General features: G+C 57.8%; 2 non-coding genes across 2 annotated transcripts; both read right to left on the bottom strand.

Annotated features, from left to right (window-relative positions):
• Positions 1–6,986: 6,986 nt before the first annotated feature.
• On the bottom strand, positions 6,987–7,058 carry TRNAA-UGC (transfer RNA alanine (anticodon UGC)). Its single transcript has one exon. It is a non-coding gene; the product is annotated as a tRNA-Ala (tRNA).
• Positions 7,059–9,266: 2,208 nt separating this feature from the next.
• On the bottom strand, positions 9,267–9,338 carry TRNAA-UGC (transfer RNA alanine (anticodon UGC)). Its single transcript has one exon. It is a non-coding gene; the product is annotated as a tRNA-Ala (tRNA).
• Between the last annotated feature and the right edge of the window lie 10,120 nt (positions 9,339–19,458).

The raw sequence follows: 19,458 nt of genomic DNA, 5'->3' as shown, positions 1-19,458 counted from the left end.
CGAGATTCCAATACCTGCCCAGTGTGCTCATGACCGGCTCCGGTTAAACAGCAGAGGTCTCACTCCAAATCAGTGGAGCGGCATTATTTTTTCATCAGTTGCGTAATGCTGTGTGGAAGCTACCTGGTCTTTCGCTCCGCATGAAGCTCCAGGTCTTCTCGGCCACGGTAATTCCCTCCCTTCTCTACGCTTGCGAAACATGCACCCCCCTAATGGAACATCTTCGCCAGTTAGAAACATTTAGGCTGGCCTGCTAACGATCTTTTCCTGGATTTAACCATATATGTGTGTGTGTGCGTCTAAGTTGATGTGTTTCTATGTGTGTGGGTCAATGTATGTGTGTAAGTCCATGTGTGTATCTTCCTTTTTCGCCCAAGCAACGCCGGGTACTGACCGCTAGTTCTTTATATATAAAAGTCTCCGTGCGCTCGCTTGCGAGGGATTTGGCTCACAAACGATGGGGTTTACATCAAAACTTTTTTGCCAGCCAGCACGCCCTAAGCCCCGCGGTGGGAATAGGCTACAGTCAAACCTTGGTATACTCATTTGTTTTTTCGGTAAAGTAACGTATGTAGAAATAAAATAAAAATTTAACTAACTAAAATTAAATTAAAATAAATCACGACGTTTAGAACGCAACACAAGCGATCATCAGGTGGAAATGGGGTAAAGCACATAGCGAGGGAATACATAGGGGGACATCACGCACATTGCATATAGAGAACGGTAAGCTGAGGCAAATACAACAAGAAGATGGGAGACGAGAAACCCAACAAACCTTTGAAACATAATGCGATGCAAAACCAGTCGGCCAACAACACAGACACCAACCTGGTTGGCCACGAATTTCAAAAAACTGCTAAATTTCTGGTTCATCTTCTGGGTTGAACATGCCAACATAGACAGAGTGAACAGATATGAGGTACAAGGTAGCAGAGATACATATACAGAGAAGAACACACAGGGAAATATGTTTTGAGCAGCACAGAGGGACAACCAGAATAACACCACACCAAGAGACACACACATGGAGACACACGTAGAAAGATGCCTGGAGAGATAACATACGGGGAATTATATAGGCTGCAGAGATGGGGGGAAGGGGCGAAGAGAAAACAACAAAACGTGGGAAAACAATAGGAGACCTACACTAAGGGAGCACATGGGAAAAGGGGCACAAAACAGAAACGCAGGGAAAAAACCGAAACGGAGACAGACTACGGTAAACAAAAAACGAAGCAAATTGCAGCACGTAGAGATACATACGAAGAGAAGACGAGGCAAGATGTTTGTACAGATAACCACGTGTGTGTGCATAAAGCATTTTTTTTTATTTTGTGTCAAAGTGTAGTGACTGTTCTTTAGTAACTGTGTAATAAAAGACTCGGACGCTTCTCTCTGTCCTGTGTCCTTTATTTGGGTTCGATCTCTTTTCCTCACGGTACTCCCCTATAACCTCTCCACTCTTTAGCCCCAGGCTGTTGTCGCTCACGTAGCCCCCACTCTGCAGCCCCAGGCTGCTGTCGCTCACGTAGCCCAAACTTCCTCCTAGCAGCCCCGCCGCTGTCACGTCGTGCAGACCCCTGCTGCCGACTCCTCCCTTGCAGACCCGCTGCTCTCTGCAGCCTCCTCGCTGCTCCTCCTGCCCCGGAGTCGGTCACCGTTGGCCGACGGTGCCGATCCTCGTGGCTCGGGTGTGTGGCGACCTCGCCACTCTCTCTCACCCTTCGCCCTGCGTGGCCTCTCACTTTTCCCAGTCCCCGATCACTCCCGACTGCTTCCGGTTACCCCCCTTATAGACCCTTACCCTCTCCCCCACGTGACGTAACTCCTCCCCCCATGACGTCACTTCCGGAAGGTCGTTTACGCCCGCATTACACCACCCTCCCCCGTAGAGAAAATCCAGCCGACCTCGGCTGACACAACTCGAATAAGCAATGCGAGCGAACACGACCGAATACGAAAAAGGACACAGAACACACGATAATATACGGAAAGAACAAGAACACAACACAATAATTAACGAAATGTGAGGGATTTCGAGCGGGTGCGGGTCGCCGGGCCGTCCCGGACGGTCGGTGGCCCTCCCGCCGAGCGGGAACGTGGCAGGGTTTTAAGAGCGACAGGCTGAAATTCGTCTGTCGCTATTGGAGGCCTGGCAACGTCCCGGTCCCCTATTTTCGAAGGCGCAGCATCAGAGGCGTCCCGCGATCGTGTCCGCGGCGGGGTAGGAAGGGCTGCGGGCCTCAAGGGTTCCGCGGGGAGGGGCCGGGCCGGGCCGGGCGGGGCCGGGCCGGGCCGGGCCGGGCGGGGAGGGGCCGGGCCGGGCCGGGCCGGGCGGGGAGGGGCCGGGCCGGGCCGGGCGGGGAGGGGCCGGGCCGGGCCGGGCCGGGCGGGGAGGGGCCGGGCCGGGCCGGGCCGGGCGGGGAGGGGCCGGGCCGGGCCGGGCCGGGCGGGGAGGGGCTGGGCCAGGCCGGGCCGGGCCGGGCGGGGAGGGGCCGGGCCGGGCCGGGCGGGGAGGGGCCGGGCCGGGCTGGGCAGGGCGGGGAGGGGCCGGGCCGGGCCGGGCCGGGCAGGGAGGGGCCGGGCCGGGCCGGGCGGGGAGGGGCCGGGCCGGGCCGGGCCGGGCCGGGCGGGGAGGGGCCGGGCCGGGCCAGGGACGGGCGGGGAGGGGCCGGGCCGGGCCGGGCAGGGAGGGGCCGGGCCGGGCGGGGAGGGGCCGGGCCGGGCCGGGCAGGGCCGGGCGGGGAGGGGCCGGGCCGGGCCGGGCCGGGCGGGGAGGGGCTGGGCCGGGCCGGGCGGGGAGGGGCCGGGCCGGGCCGGGCCGGGCGGGGAGGGGCCGGGCCGGGCCGGGCCGGGCGGGGAGGGGCCGGGCAGGGAGGGGCCGGGCCGGGCCGGGCGGGGAGGGGCCGGGCCGGGCCGGGCCGGGCCGGGCGGGGAGGGGCCGGGCCGGGCCAGGGACGGGCGGGGAGGGGCCGGGCCGGGCCGGGCAGGGAGGGGCCGGGCCGGGCGGGGAGGGGCCGGGCCGGGCCGGGCAGGGCCGGGCGGGGAGGGGCCGGGCCGGGCCGGGCCGGGCGGGGAGGGGCCGGGCCGGGCCGGGCGGGGAGGGGCCGGGCCGGGCCGGGCCGGGCGGGGAGGGGCCGGGCCGGGCCGGGCCGGGCGGGGAGGGGCCGGGCCGGGCCGGGCCGGGCGGGGAGGGGCCGGGCCGGGCCGGGCGGGGAGGGGCCGGGCCGGGCCGGGCCGGGCGAGGAGAGGCCGGGCCGGGCCGGGCCGGGCGGGGAGGGGCCGGGCCGGGCCGGGCGGGGAGGGGCCGGGCGGGGAGGGGCCGGGCCGGGCCGGGCCGGGCGGGGCCGGGCCGGGCCGGGCGGGGAGGGGCCGGGCCGGGCCGGGCGGGGAGGGGCCGGGCCGGGCGGGGAGGGGCCGGGCCGGGCCGGGCCGGGCGGGGAGGGGCCGGGCCGGGCCGGGCTGGGCGGGGAGGGGCCGGGCCGGGCCGGGCCGGGCCGGGCGGGGAGGGGCCGGGCCGGGCCGGGCCAGGCGGGGAGGGGCCGGGCCGGGCGGGGAGGGGCCGGGCCGGGCCGGGCCGGGCAAGGAGGGGCCGGGCCGGGCCGGGCGGGGAGGGGCCGGGCCGGGCGGGGAGGGGCCGGGCGGGGAGGGGCCGGGCCGGGCCGGGCCGGGCGGGGAGGGGCCGGGCCGGACCGGGCCGGGCGGGGAGGGGCCGGGCCGGGCCGGGCGGGGAGGGGCCGGGCCGGGCCGGGCGGGGAGGGGCCGGGCCGGGCGGGGAGGGGCCGGGCCGGGCGGGGAGGGGCCGGGCCGGGCCGGGCCGGGCGGGGAGGGGCCGGGCCGGGCCGGGCCGGGAGGGGCCGGGCCGGGCGGGGCCGGGCTGGGCCGGGCGGGGAGGGGCCGGGCCGGGCCGGGCGGGGAGGGGCCGGGCCGGGCCGGGCGGGGAGGGGCCGGGCCGGGCCGGGCCGGGCGGGGAGGGGCCGGGCCGGGCCGGGCCGGGCGGGGAGGGGCCGGGCCGGGCCGGGCGGGGAGGGGCCGGGCCGGGTCGGGCCGGGCGGGGAGGGGCCGGGCCGGGCCGGGCCGGGCCGGGCCGGGCGGGGAGGGGCCGGGCCGGGCGGGGAGGGGCCGGGCCGGGCCGGGCGGGGAGGGGCTGGGCCGGGCGGGGATGGGCCTGGCCGGGCCGGGCCGGGCCGGGCGGGGAGGGGCTGGGCCGGGCCGGGCCGGGCGGGGAGGGGCCGGGCCGGGCCGGGCCGGGCGAGGAGGGGCCGGGCCGGGCCGGGCCGCGCGGGGAGGGGCCGGTCCGGGCCGGGCCGGGCGGGGGAGGGGCCGCGCCGGGCGGGGAGGGGCCGGGCCGGGCCGGGCGGGGAGGGGCCGGGCCGGGCGGGGAGGGGCCGGGCCGGGCGGGGAGGGGCCGGGCCGGGCGGGGAGGTGCCGGGCCGGGCGGGGAGGGGCCGGGCCGGGCGGGGAGGGGCCGGGCCGGGCGGGGAGGGGCCGGGCCGGGCGGGGAGGGGCCGGGCCGGGTGGGGAGGGGCCGGGCCGGGCGGGGAGGGGCCGGGCCGGGCGGGGAGGGGCCGGGCCGGGCGGGGATGGGCCGGGCCGGGCCGGGCGGGGAGGGGCCGGGCGGGGAGGGGCCGGGCCGGGCGGGGAGGGGCCGGGCCGGGCGGGGAGGGGCCGGGCCGGGCGGGGAGAGGCCGGGCCGGGCGGGGAGGGGCCGGGCCGGGCGGGGAGGGGCCGGGCCGGGCGGGGAGGGGCCGGGCCGGGCGGGGAGGGGCCGGGCCGGGCGGGGAGGGGCCGGGCCGGGCCGGGCGGGGAGGGGCCGGGCCGGGCCGGGCCGGGCGGGGAGGGGCCGGGCCGGGCCGGGCCGGGCGGGGAGGGGCCGGGCCGGGCCGGGCCGGGCGGGCAGGGGCCGGGCCGGGCCGGGCCGGGCGGGGAGGGGCCGGGCCGGGCCGGGCGGGGAGGGGCCGGGCCGGGCCGGGCCGGGCGAGGAGAGGCCGGGCCGGGCCGGGCCGGGCGGGGAGGGGCCGGGCCGGGCCGGGCGGGGAGGGGCCGGGCGGGGAGGGGCCGGGCCGGGCCGGGCCGGGCGGGGCCGGGCCGGGCCGGGCGGGGAGGGGCCGGGCCAGGCCGGGCGGGGAGGGGCCGGGCCGGGCCGGGCAGGGAGGGGCCGGGCCGGGCCGGGCCGGGCGGGGAGGGGCCGGGCCGGGCCGGGCTGGGCGGGGAGGGGCCGGGCCGGGCCGGGCAGGGAGGGGCCGGGCCGGGCCGGGCCAGGCGGGGAGGGGCCGGGCCGGGCGGGGAGGGGCCGGGCCGGGCCGGGCCGGGCAAGGAGGGGCCGGGCCGGGCCGGGCCGGGCGGGGAGGGGCCGGGCCGGGCGGGGAGGGGCCGGGCGGGGAGGGGCCGGGCCGGGCCGGGCCGGGCGGGGAGGGGCCGGGCCGGACCGGGCCGGGCGGGGAGGGGCCGGGCCGGGCCGGGCGGGGAGGGGCCGGGCCGGGCCGGGCGGGGAGGGGCCGGGCCGGGCGGGGAGGGGCCGGGCCGGGCGGGGAGGGGCCGGGCCGGGCCGGGCCGGGCGGGGAGGGGCCGGGCCGGGCCGGGCCGGGCCGGGAGGGGCCGGGCCGGGCGGGGCGGGGCCGGGCCGGGCCGGGCGGGGAGGGGCCGGGCCGGGCCGGGCGGGGAGGGGCCGGGCCGGGCCGGGCGGGGAGGGGCCGGGCCGGGCCGGGCGGGGAGGGGCCGGGCCGGGTTGGGCCGGGCGGGGAGGGGCCGGGCCGGGCCGGGCCGGGCCGGGCGGGGAGGGGCCGGGCCGGGCGGGGAGGGGCCGGGCCGGGCGGGGAGGGGCTGGGCCGGGCGGGGATGGGCCTGGCCGGGCCGGGCCGGGCCGGGCGGGGAGGGGCTGGGCCGGGCCGGGCCGGGCGGGGAGGGTCCGGGCCGGGCCGGGCCGGGCGGGGAGGGGCCGGGCCGGGCCGGGCCGCGCGGGGAGGGGCCGGTCCGGGCCGGGCCGGGCGGGGAGGGGCCGCGCCGGGCGGGGAGGGGCCGGGCCGGGCCGGGCGGGGAGGGGCTGGGCCGGGCGGGGATGGGCCGGGCCGGGCGGGGAGGGGCCGGGCTGGGCGGGGAGGGGCCGGGCCGGGCGGGGAGGGGCCGGGCCGGGCGGGGAGGTGCCGGGCCGGGCGGGGAGGGGCCGGGCCGGGCGGGGAGGGGCCGGGCCGGGCGGGGAGGGGCCGGGCCGGGCGGGGAGGGGCCGGGCCGGGTGGGGAGGGGCCGGGCCGGGCGGGGAGGGGCCGGGCCGGGCGGGGAGGGGCCGGGCCGGGCGGGGATGGGCCGGGCCGGGCCGGGCGGGGAGGGGCCGGGCGGGGAGGGGCCGGGCCGGGCGGGGAGGGGCCGGGCCGGGCGGGGAGAGGCCGGGCCGGGCGGGGAGGGGCCGGGCCGGGCGGGGAGGGGCCGGGCCGGGCTGGGAGGGGCCGGGCCGGGCGGGGAGGGGCCGGGCCGGGCGGGGAGGGGCCGGGCCGGGCGGGGAGGGGCCGGGCCGGGCGTGGAGGGGCCGGGCCGGGTGGGGAGGGGCCGGTCACCCCGTGGTGCCCTGATAAAACTCAACGTTTAATCTACTCACGCCGGCTTGTGCCCGCCCTCACAGTCGGCCATATTTGCGGAATACACCGCGCCGCCGTTGACCCTGGCCATTGACCGAGCAACCCAACGTTCCTACCAGCTCCCTCCGCAGGAATGTGTTAAATTCGGAAATTAAAAAAAGTGTTTTGGATACTTTTAAGCACTTGTTTTCATCTCCAAATTTTGTAATAAACTATTTAATAACTGTGTTCATCGCTAGTTATATAAATAGCAAGTTCCTGTAATCAACAGAAATTCATCCGAAGGTATCGTTCATTTAGGGTAATATTAACGAAAGTTAATGTGCACCCCTATTACAGGGACATTGACACAGACAATTGATTTAGGAAATCAACCTTTGTTGGAAACAAATTAACTAAAAGGTTCCAACATGGAGATGCCAGGGATTGAACCCAGGGCCTCACACACGCAAAGCGTGCACTCTACCACTGAGCTACATCTCCACCACACTGGGTCAGTCTGAACCCAGTAACGTGACCTCGTTGTGTAAGGGGGCTATCGGGGTCATGGCCTGAGTTGAAGACTCTACTCGGAAATCTCGCAGATCTGTTCCTTTTCACGGTTGTGTGATAGCGGCACTTGGAAGCAAGCATTACCTGGGCTACTTCCGAGGACCATGAAAGTTCAAGTGCAAGTTAATTTATTAGGTATAGCCCTGTGAGCCATTCGACTCTTGAATCGGGTGCAACCGCAACAAACAAAAAACAAAAACATGAACAAGAATACATCTTATAGTGGCTATGTGCAAACAGAAAATCCAAGAAAAGACAGCAAAATATTGCAGAAAAAGCACTGTACACCAACACTGTGCAAAAATCCCAGTGGGATGCAAGCCAAACAACAACAACCACAAGACAACTTAGATTAAGGCCATCAGTCTAACTCTGTACTACAACAAACAAACATGACCAAACCAAAAAACTTTTCGAAAATCACCAAAATAAAGCCATAAAAGCAATGAAACAGTGGTCATAGGAACTGTGACAGAATTTTCACAATAAACGACAAACAACATGTACTACCAAACTCTGCAGCCATAGCTGGCTGCATGAGTCACTCCACAACAGTAGGAGCATCAGTCGGAGTATCAACATTTTTCAATGCACCTTTAAGATCAGCACACTAAATCAAAACACAGATCATACTTTGCAACGATCATCCGGAGCGAAACATTGTATTTTAGGCCACTAAATTGCAGTGGCAGCTAAGGGTGTACAACTCCTCTAGAGCAGTTTTGAGTGAAGATCTCATAGGTAGTGATTAAAGTTGCAGTTTATTGGCAACAGCATTCCAGACCCTGGGGGCATTAATAGCAAAGGCCCTTCCTCCAGTATTTGTATGGCAATAGGGAATGTGAAGCTGGTAAATGAGCGAAGACCTTAGGTCAAATTTGTTCTTTCAAACAGAAAGTGACATCTCATCCACATTAGGGGTCATCACAAAAAACACACGGCTAGATGAATATGGCCCAGTGGCCTAATGGATAAGTCACCAGCTTCTGGTAGTTGGGGGATTGTGGGTTTGAGTCCCACCTGGGTCTTTAGTGTTTTGTTAAAAATTCAACGATCATATTTCTTCTTCAAATCACAATTTGATTTCCCATTCAATTACCTAGGCATAATTTACCTCGACTCTTTTCAAGAAAATTTCCCAAGTATCCTGATATAATTCCACTCGTTGAGTTCTCCTTCAGCGATGAAGACTCCAGACTGATTTTCTTCTCACCCACTCCGTTCGACCACCACTCAGCAGGTCACAACACTTTTCTATCGGCTTCTTCCACGCACTGCTCGAATTTGGAAGTCCATGCGACGATTTCAAGTCTAAATTTCGATTTAAAGCTTTCGTGACTGCAGGGATTCATCTTCTTGGTTCTTTCAGTAAAGTCACGTAGTAGGGAAGTAATAAAATAATAATTTCCATAAATATGTTAACTGTTATCGACTACAACTTTGGTTGTAGTGCTGTTCATTGCTGACCGTGTTGGTCTTCTGGATCTGTGCTCAGCAATCATAACGAATGAAAACAAGCAGGGGTTTTTTGTCCAGGCCACGCATATTCCTTTGAGTAAAATTGGCAACTGACAAAACATCACCTCGTGGAGATGCCGGGGATTGAAACGGGGGCCTCACATGCGAAGCGTGCACTCTACCACTGAGCTACATCCCCATTCTGGTTCTACCTGGGTGCAGTTCCACCTCGGTACGGGGTGAAACTTCGTCATCAGCTTCTTCCTCTCCCTTGTCACCCCACTCACTCTGCTGTTGGCCCTGGGCCGTGTACACATCGTGTTTGCACAGAGTCCAAGCAAAATGTATTTCTTTGAAACAAAAAGAAATAACAAAAATACTTTCCCAATTTGTTTATTCTTGGAAAAATTTTATTCGGAAATAAAAAAGTGTATTGGATACTTCTGAGCACTTGTTTTCATTTCCAAATGTTTAAGTAAACAATTTGATCACTGTGTGCATCGGTAGTTATACAAACAGCAAGTTCCGGAAATCAAGACAAATTCATCCGAAGGTATCGTTCATATCGGGTAATATTTACGAGAGTTCACGTGCACCCCGATTACAGGGACATGGACACAGCCAATTAATTTTGGAAATCAACCTTTGTTGGAAACATAAATTAAATAAAAGCTTCCAACATGGAGATGCCGGGGATTGAACCCAGGCCCTCACACATGCAAAGCGTGCGCTCTCCCACTGAGCCACATCCCCACCATGCTGGCAACCAGGCAGGTAGCCAACCCCCTTAACTATCGGCCCCTCCCCTTACCCCCCCTCCCTTAGGCCCCTCCCCCCACCCCCATTCCCTTAGGCCCCTCCCCCCACCCCCATTCCCTTAGGCCCCTCCCCCCCTCCCTTAGGCCCCTCCCCTGACCACCCCCCCATATCCTTAGGGCTCTCCCCTGACCCCACCTTCCTAAGACCCCTCCTCTGACCCCCCCCCCCTTAGAGGCCCCTCTCCTGACTAGGGGTCGGCACGGTTTGGCTCAAACCACCAAACCGCGGTTTGAACCGAACCAAATCGGTTTGGTTTGGCTCTGTTTGAACTGGTTCGGTTTGGTTTGGGGCTACGAAAACCGACTCGGTTTGGCTCGGACAGGGTGGAACCGGCTCAAACTAGTTTGGTTGGTTGTAAAGGCGACACGAAAGGACATGCTGTAGTTGCCTTTGCCTGCGAATTCACTTTGCAATTGCATCTCCATGGCTCGAGCGGCTCAAGACGGCGCCATCCCCGGCGGCTCCAGCATCACAAGGTATCTCATCCACGACGTGGAAGAGACCAAACACGCCGGTAGCGACGAGGAGCCGATGGCGAGCGAACGTGAGAGCCCGGACGCCACGCGCGGCGACACGCGGCAGAGCCTCATGCGCACCCTCGGCGCCGCAGCGCTGCAGACCGCGACGCAGCCCAAGCCCAAGAAGGCCCGTGTGTCCCGAGCGCTGTGTCACGACGAGTACTTTGAGACGAGCCAGGCCGCGGGCGACATGCAGAGCCGGACCTGCAAGATCTGCACCCTCCAGTACGCGGGCTCCACCTCCTCGGGCACCCGTATCAAGCATCTCAAGACCCATGGGATCGTCGACCCCGAGTCGCCCACGGTCGTCACGTCGCCGCCGACGGGGAAGGGTTTGCTCGTGCAGTCCAAGATGGCCACGCCCATGTCAGTGCACGCGAGCAAGGCCATGGACAGCTTTGTCGCCGAGTACATCGCGACGAGTGGTCTAGGCCATAAACACGTAACATCGGATCCCTTTACGACTCTTCTTCAACGAGCTGCCCCGGGTTACGAGCCCAAGTCTGAGCGCACGGTCAAGCGCCGCATGCTCGAGATGTATGTCGTCCTCAAGCTACTCGTGCTACAGTACTTTACTACTTTTGGCTCTTGCGTCTCCTTGACCTACGACGGTTGGACAAACGACGCCATGACCGGCTTCTTCTCGGTCACCCTCCACTGGATGGACCCGGCGTCGTTCTCCATGTGCAACTGCATAATTGACTTCTTTTGGGTGGCCCCGGGCGAAGGCGTGGGCAAGCGCATGGCGCAGCGCCTGCACGAGCTGCTCGACGACTTTGGCGTGTGGCCGCGCCTGCTCGCCGTCGTCACCGACAGCGGTTCTGACGCCGTCGCATCCGCCAAGTCCCTCACGCTCCTCGAGGGGAGCAACCTGCGCTCGACGTGCTGCTTGCGGTGCATCGCGCACTGCGTCAACCTCGGCGTCAAGGCCTCATTCGGCGCGTTCAAGACACTGCTGCGCAGCCTCCGCGCGACGCTCGGCGCTATCCGCAAGAGCAAGATGAAGAGGGCGGCCTACACGTCGCTCGCGCGGCACTACCTCAAGTGCCCGCTGCAGCCGCCTTGCCTCGACGTGGTCACACGTTGGGGTAGCACGTACGTGATGCTCACGGCGTCGCTAAGGCAGCGCCAAGTGATCGACGCCATCTGCCTTGAGCCCGGCTGGTCGCGGAGCCAGGCCGACTTGTCGGACGAGCAGTGGGAGCAGGCGGCGCTGCTCTGCCAGTTCTTGGAGAAGCCGGCGGCCATCTCCGATGCCATGGGCGCCGAGGAGTACTGCACCATCTCGAACGCCATCACGGCGCAGGAGGCTCTCTTGAGCCACTGCATGACCCACCGCCCGAGTCCTCATGTGGTCGTGAGCTCGGCCGCCGTGACCATCTCCGACTACATGGTCAAGTACAGCGACCTTCTCTCGTCCGAACCAAGCCGCGTCGCCCGCTTTCTCGACCTGCGCCACCCCAAGCCCGCGGCCTCGAGCACCGAGTACAGCAATATCAAGGACATGATGACGGACATTCTCAACCAGCGCTACCCAGCGTTGACGACGGACGCGGCGCCGAAGGCGGCGCCGCGTGGCGGCATTAACATCCTCTTTGACATGGTCTACGCGCCCAACGCTCACGACGGCGCCGCCTCCGAGGTCGACCGCTTCCTGCTTGAGCCGACTCAGGACCTGAGCATGGACGTCGTCGAGTGGTGGAAGCTGTACGGCGGCAAGTACCCGCGCCTACGACGCGTGGCCCTCGACTATTTGCCTATCCCGGCGTCGTCCGTGCCCTCCGAGAGAGCAAACTCGGCCGCCAAGCGCTCCTTTCTCGACCGACCAAACCTGCACAAGTGCACGTTCAAGGCCGAGATGTGTGTGCGCTCGTGGGCGCGGATGTTGCCTAGTGTTGGGGTTTCACTGCCATTGAACTACCACACTGCGTTCAAGGACATTGGGCGTGCAAAGCTTGAGGAGATGGCTGTGGACGACATCGTCGTCCAGTACTTGCTAGTGAATCTCAATATGAAGAAAGCCTGCGTAGAAATTAGCGATTAATACACTTGATATTTGTATTGAATGCGAATATTGTTTGCCGCGCATCTTTTCGGTTCAAGCCAACTCAAGAGGTTTGGTTTAGCTTAGTTTGGTTTGGTTTTGGTTTGGTTTGGTTCAGTCGTCGCTGGTTTGGTTTGGTTTGCTCAATTTGAAACCAGTTTGAGTCGGTTCAAACCGTGCCGACCCCTACTCCTGACTCCCCCCTTCCTTAGGCCCCTCCCCTGACCCTCCTCCCTTAGGCACCTCCCCTCTTCGTACCCGGCAGTAGGTCTCCACCAATCAAAGAGCTGTATACATTATATATTTATTTATGCACGACAGACAGACAGACAAAAAATCCCTGGTGGGCAGTGTGGAATATTGCTCCTACCTGTAATATTTGTATTTATATGGTGCTTGCTTAATTGCATCAGCAACTCAGTGGCTTGTATCAAATCTCATCTCAAACAGTCGATGGCCACTCCCATGGTGTAACTGTCCCTGTGCCACATGAGTTGACTCGGTAGCGGTCTAAGTGGATGTTCCTCTGCCAGTAAGGGGTGATGATTGATCTCAGGTGGGTAGCTTTTGGATACTTGTTAAAATTTGGTAAATGTTAACAATTACATTCGCATGGAATGGCTTATTTATTTTTAATGACAGAGGCACTTTAACATCCACTGTGAAGCAGATGGTGCATATTTTTAAGGTAACTCCAGCCGCAGTAATAACCAGAGCTGCCGGCCGCAGTTGAATCTTGAACCCTTCATAGGGAGAGAACTGACAATTACCTGAAAAAACACTTCCCGAACAGATCCTCTGTCGTCCTCATGTATTGTACCTTGCTCAACTACACTGGTCCCATGGACCTAATCGTAATACATTTCTTCTCAACCTGTCCCAAATAAACTAAAGATGGCCGCTCATTAAGAATCTCAATGAACCTTCACTTGTCCATGTTGTAACATTAAATATTACAAAGCCGTGTCCAGCCATGCAACACTTACTGCTGTTATTGTATTTGATTATTGTGTAGTTTGTCTTTGATTACTTCACATCAAATGTGGGGCCTAATCTATGCAGGCGAAATACACTGCACGATCAATCAAAAACACCACTACATGTAACGTGTGTTAGTACAGCCAGCATCTGGGATGTACAGTGGGCTTGCAGAGAAACCTGCCATTATCATCATCATGTAAAATTAATAAAGTAATGTCAGGGTAAGACCATTTATATCACACGCAAAATAATTAAAAACAAGTGCTACAGTCACGCCCGACATTTTACATGTTTTTAAATTGACAATGTAAACGTTTCTAAAACCTAATATGAGTATTAAATTACTTAAAAAAATAAAGTGCGTTAAAAAAACTGATTAAAGAAAGGCACGGCAACACCTGACGGCCACTAATGGCAATGTTCCACCGTTAACATGTATACTATATCATTGCTTATGTAACCATTAAACACGATCCTAAATGTAAACAGTATTCATCTTCTTGGTTCTTTCGGTAAAGTCACGTAGTAGGTAAGTAATAAAATAATAAAAGTAAAACATAATAAAATAATTCTCACGACGTTACGGCCACAACGCAAGCAGCCGTCCTCAGGTGAAAACCAGGTCTGTTGGGGAGACAGCGTCTGAATGAAACAGCACACGAGCTTGGAGCATATATAAGCTGGGTTGGAAGCGGGGGAAAGAGCGCCTTGACAAAATAATTTGCATATCAAGAGGAATTTAGCATATTTATGGGAAATGCAGGAATGTGATTAGTACTACATATGCCCGTGCTGCATATGAAGTACTAATAACATTCCTGCATTTACCATAAATATGCTAAATTCCTCTTGATATGCAAATTCTTTTGTCAAGGCGCTCTTTCCCCCGTTTCCAACCCAGCTTATATATGCTCCAAGCTCGTGTGCTGTTTCATTCAGACGCTGTCTACCCGACAGACCTGGTTTTCACCTGAGGACGGCTGCTTGCATTGTGGCCGAAACGTCGTGAGAATTATTTTATTATGTTTTATTTTTATTATTTTATTACTTCCCTTCTACGTGACTTTACCGAAAAAACCAAGAAGAGAGGATATCTATGAAAAGGTTTGCCAAACTGTGAATGGTTTGGAGCTGAACTGGGCTAAACTAGCCAGTGTGACAACTGATGGTGCTCCTAGCATGGTGTAATTGCTCGCATTAACCAAGAGATGGACACACATAACCATTCTCATCCAATAGCCATACACTGCCTCATCCACCAACAAGCGCTGTGTAGTAAATCACTGAAGTGGGACTCTGTTATGAAATTTGTGTTATCTTGTGTTAACTTCATTAGAGCTCATGCACTAAACCACAGACAATTTCAGGAATTTCTGTCTGAGCTAAATGTTGACTATGAAGATGTTCTGTATCACACAGAAGTCCGTTGGCTGAGTCGAGGGAGAGTTTTGAAACGTTTCTATGACTTACTTCCACAGATTACAGCTTTTCTGCTTTAAAAAAACAAAGAAGTACCAGAGCTCAATGATGCAGAATGGAAATGGCACCTTGCCTTTCTGACAGATGTAACAGAGCTACTCAACAGTTTCAATGTGCAACTTCAAGGAAAGGGGAAGCTCATCTGTGATATGCAATCACATGTCAAAGCATTTGAAGTAAAATTAGGCCTCCTCATCAAACAAGTGAAGGAGGAAAACTTCTGCCATCTCCCCACAACTCAAAATCTGTTAGCGGAAAAACCATTGGTTGCATTCCCAAACAAAACATGTGTGGATTCACTGGAAAAATTGCAAAAGGAGTTCCAATTTGGATTTAAAGAGCTTCATCTCCATGAACAGGACATACAGCTTTTCCGTAACCCATTTTCTATTGACATTGAAAATGTGGATACAATTTACCAAATGGAACTGGCTGAACTGCAGAATTGTGACTCTCTGAAAGACGCATTCAAGTCAAGCAGCCTTCATAATTTCTATGCATCTCTCCCCTCTGAGACATATCCTCATTTCAGGAACCATGCACTCAAAATGGCAACCATCTTTGGCAGCACTTATGTCTGTGAACAGACTTTTTCCAGAATGAAACATTTGAAATCTCCAACCAGATCTAGACTAACGGATGCACACTTGCATCACTTGTTACGACTAGCAGTGACAAATATGGAACCGGACATTGACCATCTCATTATCCAAAAGCAGGCCCATAGTTCCCATTGAAATACTGGCAAGTTTGTTGATTTAACTTTACTTGTTCTTCATTTTAAATATTGTATTTGTTCCCGTTTTGTTTCTTCACTTCAAAATAAGATATATGCAGTGTGCATAGGAATTTGTTCATAGTTTTTTTTTAACTATAGTCCGGCCCTCCAACGGTCTGAGGGACAGTGAACTGGTCCCCTGTTTAAAAAGTTTGAGGACCCCTGGTGTAGAGTCTTGATGAGGGAATTCTTCTGGGATGGATGGTGGTGGAAATCCCGTTTTAGGTAAGCATCCGTATGGGTGGCTTTCCTGTAGACAGAGTGACTCATTGAACCATCAGGTCTCCTTTTAATTAGGACATCCAAAAAGGGTAGCTTGACATCTTTTACGACTTCCATGGTGAATCTGATGGCTGGGTGTATATAATTGATGTGGTCGATGTTGTATGTGTCGGGATTATGAAATTTTGATTAAAAATAATAAAAATTATTAATTTTCCGAAAAATGCGCAAATCGCATTAATTATGATAGTGTGTGTATTAATATGCATAAATTATGTTAATGTGTGTAATTATATGCATAAATTATGATAACCGCGGAAATAATCGTAGTAATTTATACGGATGCTTGCGATTATGTTAATGTGTGCAGTTGTGATCATTCAGCTTGGTTTCGTTTATCCAGGGTTATATCAATCAGGATAACACGATTATCATCGATTAAACGTTTGCCGATTATCTTAGTGTGTTTATGTTATTTTAGGTCTCCAGTTTCAGATCTCATCACAGGCTACAGCTCTTATGAATAAGACAGTTTTGCATGGAGTTGGAAAGAAGCACTCGAACAGTTGGTGTTAAGCAATTTTAATTCTAAACAAGCACATGACGCTCTCTTATGCGAAAGCGAGTATACGTCAATAAATTCATGGGCAAGATTATGCAATTAACGAAAATGAATGACTAAAAATACTTCTTCATTGGCGAGATCATGCAGTTAACGAAAATGAATGACTAAAACATTTCTTATTCATGTAACTCGACGGCAGCAACTGCTTTGCACGATCCGTTGATATTGAACGCACCACCTCGAAATGGCAACCCTTTTTGAAACGCAAAGACAATTTTTTTAAAAAGTCTTATTCGTGTGCGTGCTGTGTGTGCGTTGTCCCCTCGTAATATTAATTGTGTCGTGAGCTTGTGTGGTGTAGGAGGATACAAACAGCGGCCAGAAGTTTTCTCTGGTTTGGGCGTGGCCGCCGCGAGCCCCGGCTGCTCCCTCTCTCTTGCGTGTCTCTGCTTGTGCGCTCTCTCTCTCTCCACTGCTGGATGACGAGTTGGCACGACGCTCGGTGACGCCCGGTGACGTCCGAGTCGTGCTGCTCTTGCGCTCTCTCTCTCCACTGCTGGATGACGAGTTGGCACGACGCTCGGTGACGCCCGGTGACGCCTTGTCTGTTTACACTGGTCTCTGGTAGGTGTGCCCTCAAACACACGGCGCATTCGATGGCGCTGTCCTCTTCCTCACAGCCGTTTGACCAGGCTTTCTCCACTGCTTCGCGCTCTCTGCTTTGCACGCTTGGTCGACGCTTGGCGATCTCCGCCCTTTTACAGGTTGATTGCTTGTCGTCACTCGTCACTCTCTCTGCTCCGTGCTTCCCTTGTTCGTGCAGCTTCCAGCTTCACTCGCACTTAACTTCGTTCTTCGAGAAGCGACACCGGCTATCGGCATCGGTGTTTCGTTTCCTCACGACGCTCCGCCAGCCGGAGCACGGCTGAAACCCAGCCCCGACCCAGGTTGAACTCCGACTTCTGCGACTCGAACGACTCCTCCTCGTTCCATCACTTCTCGAGGCACAACCGCCCCAGCTCTCTTGCGAGCCCCCGTCGCAACGCTGCGTCGCAAGCCGAGTTGCGAGACTGAGCGCGACTTGGACAGATTGCTCTCAGGCGGTCACTCTCTGACCCCTCGTCGTCCCATCTCTCCTCGAGGCACGATCTGCCCCAACTCTCTTGCGAGCCCCGTCGCAACGCCGCGTCGCACGCCGAGTTGCGAGACTGAGCACGACTCAACCCAGACTGCTCGTTCGCTGTGTGCGCCCGTGCCTAACTCAAAACGTGACTCCCCTCTCTCTGCGCATTCCTTGCAAGCGGGCAACAAAACACAAACAGAGCGAGAAAAAGCAGACACCCCCGCAACCCCTCCTCGCGATCTTTCCTAACCCTCCAAGCATTCATAGGTAGTCTGATTGTGCTGCGGGGAGACAAAGGCGGCCGTGTTTAACTCCAAAACGCGAGCACCCTCTCCTTTCTCCGCGTCTCTTGCGAGAGAAAACAAACAGAATAAAAAAAACAGATATCTTTGGAATGTCAGGCACCAATTCCCCCCTGTGACCTTTTTGCTCCCTCTTTGCTTGCCAGACCCCGCTGGAAGACAAAGGTGGCTGAGGAGATGTTTGCAATACATTTATGTGGTCCTGTGTGTTACATTTATTATTGAATTATATTTTATGAGTTCCTTCGGTCTTAGTATCGGGGTTATCATTCGTCTATGTTTAATGAATATTCGTAATGATCCTCATCACATTATTATTTTGGGGCTTCGCCAAGTTTAGTTCTCCAGAGATTGGTGTTTTATTCTGAGTTATATTTTAATGTCCTGAGGTTAAGCGTAACTATGTTTCCACTTAAGCTTTCTGGAATTCGTACTCTTTAGTTTTTAGGAAGGTCGTGTAGGTAGGAAACATATACTAATAATAAAAATATTATTGTTTGTTGGTTAATTATCTTTGTTAAGTTTCTACTTTTCGGTAAGGAAAACGTTAAGAAAACGCGAAGTTTCAACCGTTATTTACTCTGCACCTTATCTGTACATCTCCAGATGTCTTGGGAGGCTAGTCCATACATCTTTTTGTCCATCTGGATGTCTATGACCTCTCTGTGACCGAATTCTTATCATTTTAACCGCCCTCCATGTTTCATGGATTCCTGGTGTGCTTGTGAGGAGAAGTGAGTTGTTTTCATTGTTTAATTAAAAAAAAGATATATAGATAATATACAAACAAATATATAAACATTTTTTTAGAATTGGTCTTAATAAAAAAGGGTATATACACAACAATCCGCCCTTTTGAAAATTATCAGAGGTCGATTTGGCCACTGGCGAATTTTCAAACAAAGTAAATGCCCTTTTTTGTGTTATGAATCCATAAGCCGCCCTCACTCTCGGCGGTTATTCTTACAACGCGCGCGTGCGTATTACAATCTTAACATGGTTACCTTTGAAATAAGCAAAGAAATAAAACACAACGTTAAACATCGGTACTAATCCATAACGCATTTCTTCCAAAGCGCGCATATGTATCACAATCTTAACATGGTTACATTTGAAATAAGCAAGGAAAATACAACAAAACGTTAAACATCAACACCACAAGTTACATCGATTCTCAACCATCATAACTACGGCGGATATTAATTTTTTTCTTTTTGTTAAATCCTGGGAAACGCTAGGTAGCGGTTTCGAACGCATTTATGCGTTACCTTCCTCATGTTGCCTGGTTTACCACTTATCACTTTGATAATTCGATCACGGTTTTCAGGTTCGTTTTTGTAGTTTCCCCTCTCACTCTCTCGCGTCGTGGGAGTGTGTGGTGTAAAATTGTGCTGCACATAATCAGAATTCGCGCACACAACCAACTTCTGTACTCCGTTATCAATGGCATTCGCTCTCTCTGCGATTACATGCACATTTGCCGAGTCAGCGTGTCGATTTAATTCCGTGCCTCGTAATGTTGCCCTTTTGGTTTGTACGAGTGGGTTGGATTTCAACACCATTCCCGATACGTCATGGACATTCGTCTCCATTTCAGCACTCCGATCCACGTAAATTTTTGTTTCATTTGGGTATTTTCCATTCAGAGGCTCACGCCTGTACTTCCCAGGGTGGGTCTCTGTGTTCCCTCTCCATGCACCATTATCGCTCTCTTTTGCGACGCGTGGCACTGTTTTTCCTGTGTGCTCTCTCTGTCTCTGCTGTCTGTTATCTACTGTCCGATCACGCTTCAATGCAACCCTGTCCTTGTATTCGATCCGCGCGTCATTTACAAGAGCACTGCTCGTGTTTCTTACCGCATCGTATGCATTTGATGCTTCCCGGTCGTGGTGGTATTTGCCTGCCCTGTCACTTGCAGCCTGCTTGTATTTCCCATTGAGCTCAGGGTTTAACAAAACTTCAGCGTGCGTGGCGCGTATGGGCTGCTCGCTCTCAATCACTGTGGGTGGTTCATCACGTATTTGGACCGCATTCCGTGTTAT

This window comes from Lampetra planeri, chromosome 78, assembly GCF_965212315.1.
Source record: "Lampetra planeri chromosome 78, kcLamPlan1.2.h2, whole genome shotgun sequence".
NCBI lineage: Eukaryota > Metazoa > Chordata > Hyperoartia > Petromyzontiformes > Petromyzontidae > Lampetra > Lampetra planeri.
The sequence above is the reverse complement of the archived record's forward strand: the minus strand, read 5'-3'. Positions and strand labels throughout refer to the sequence as shown.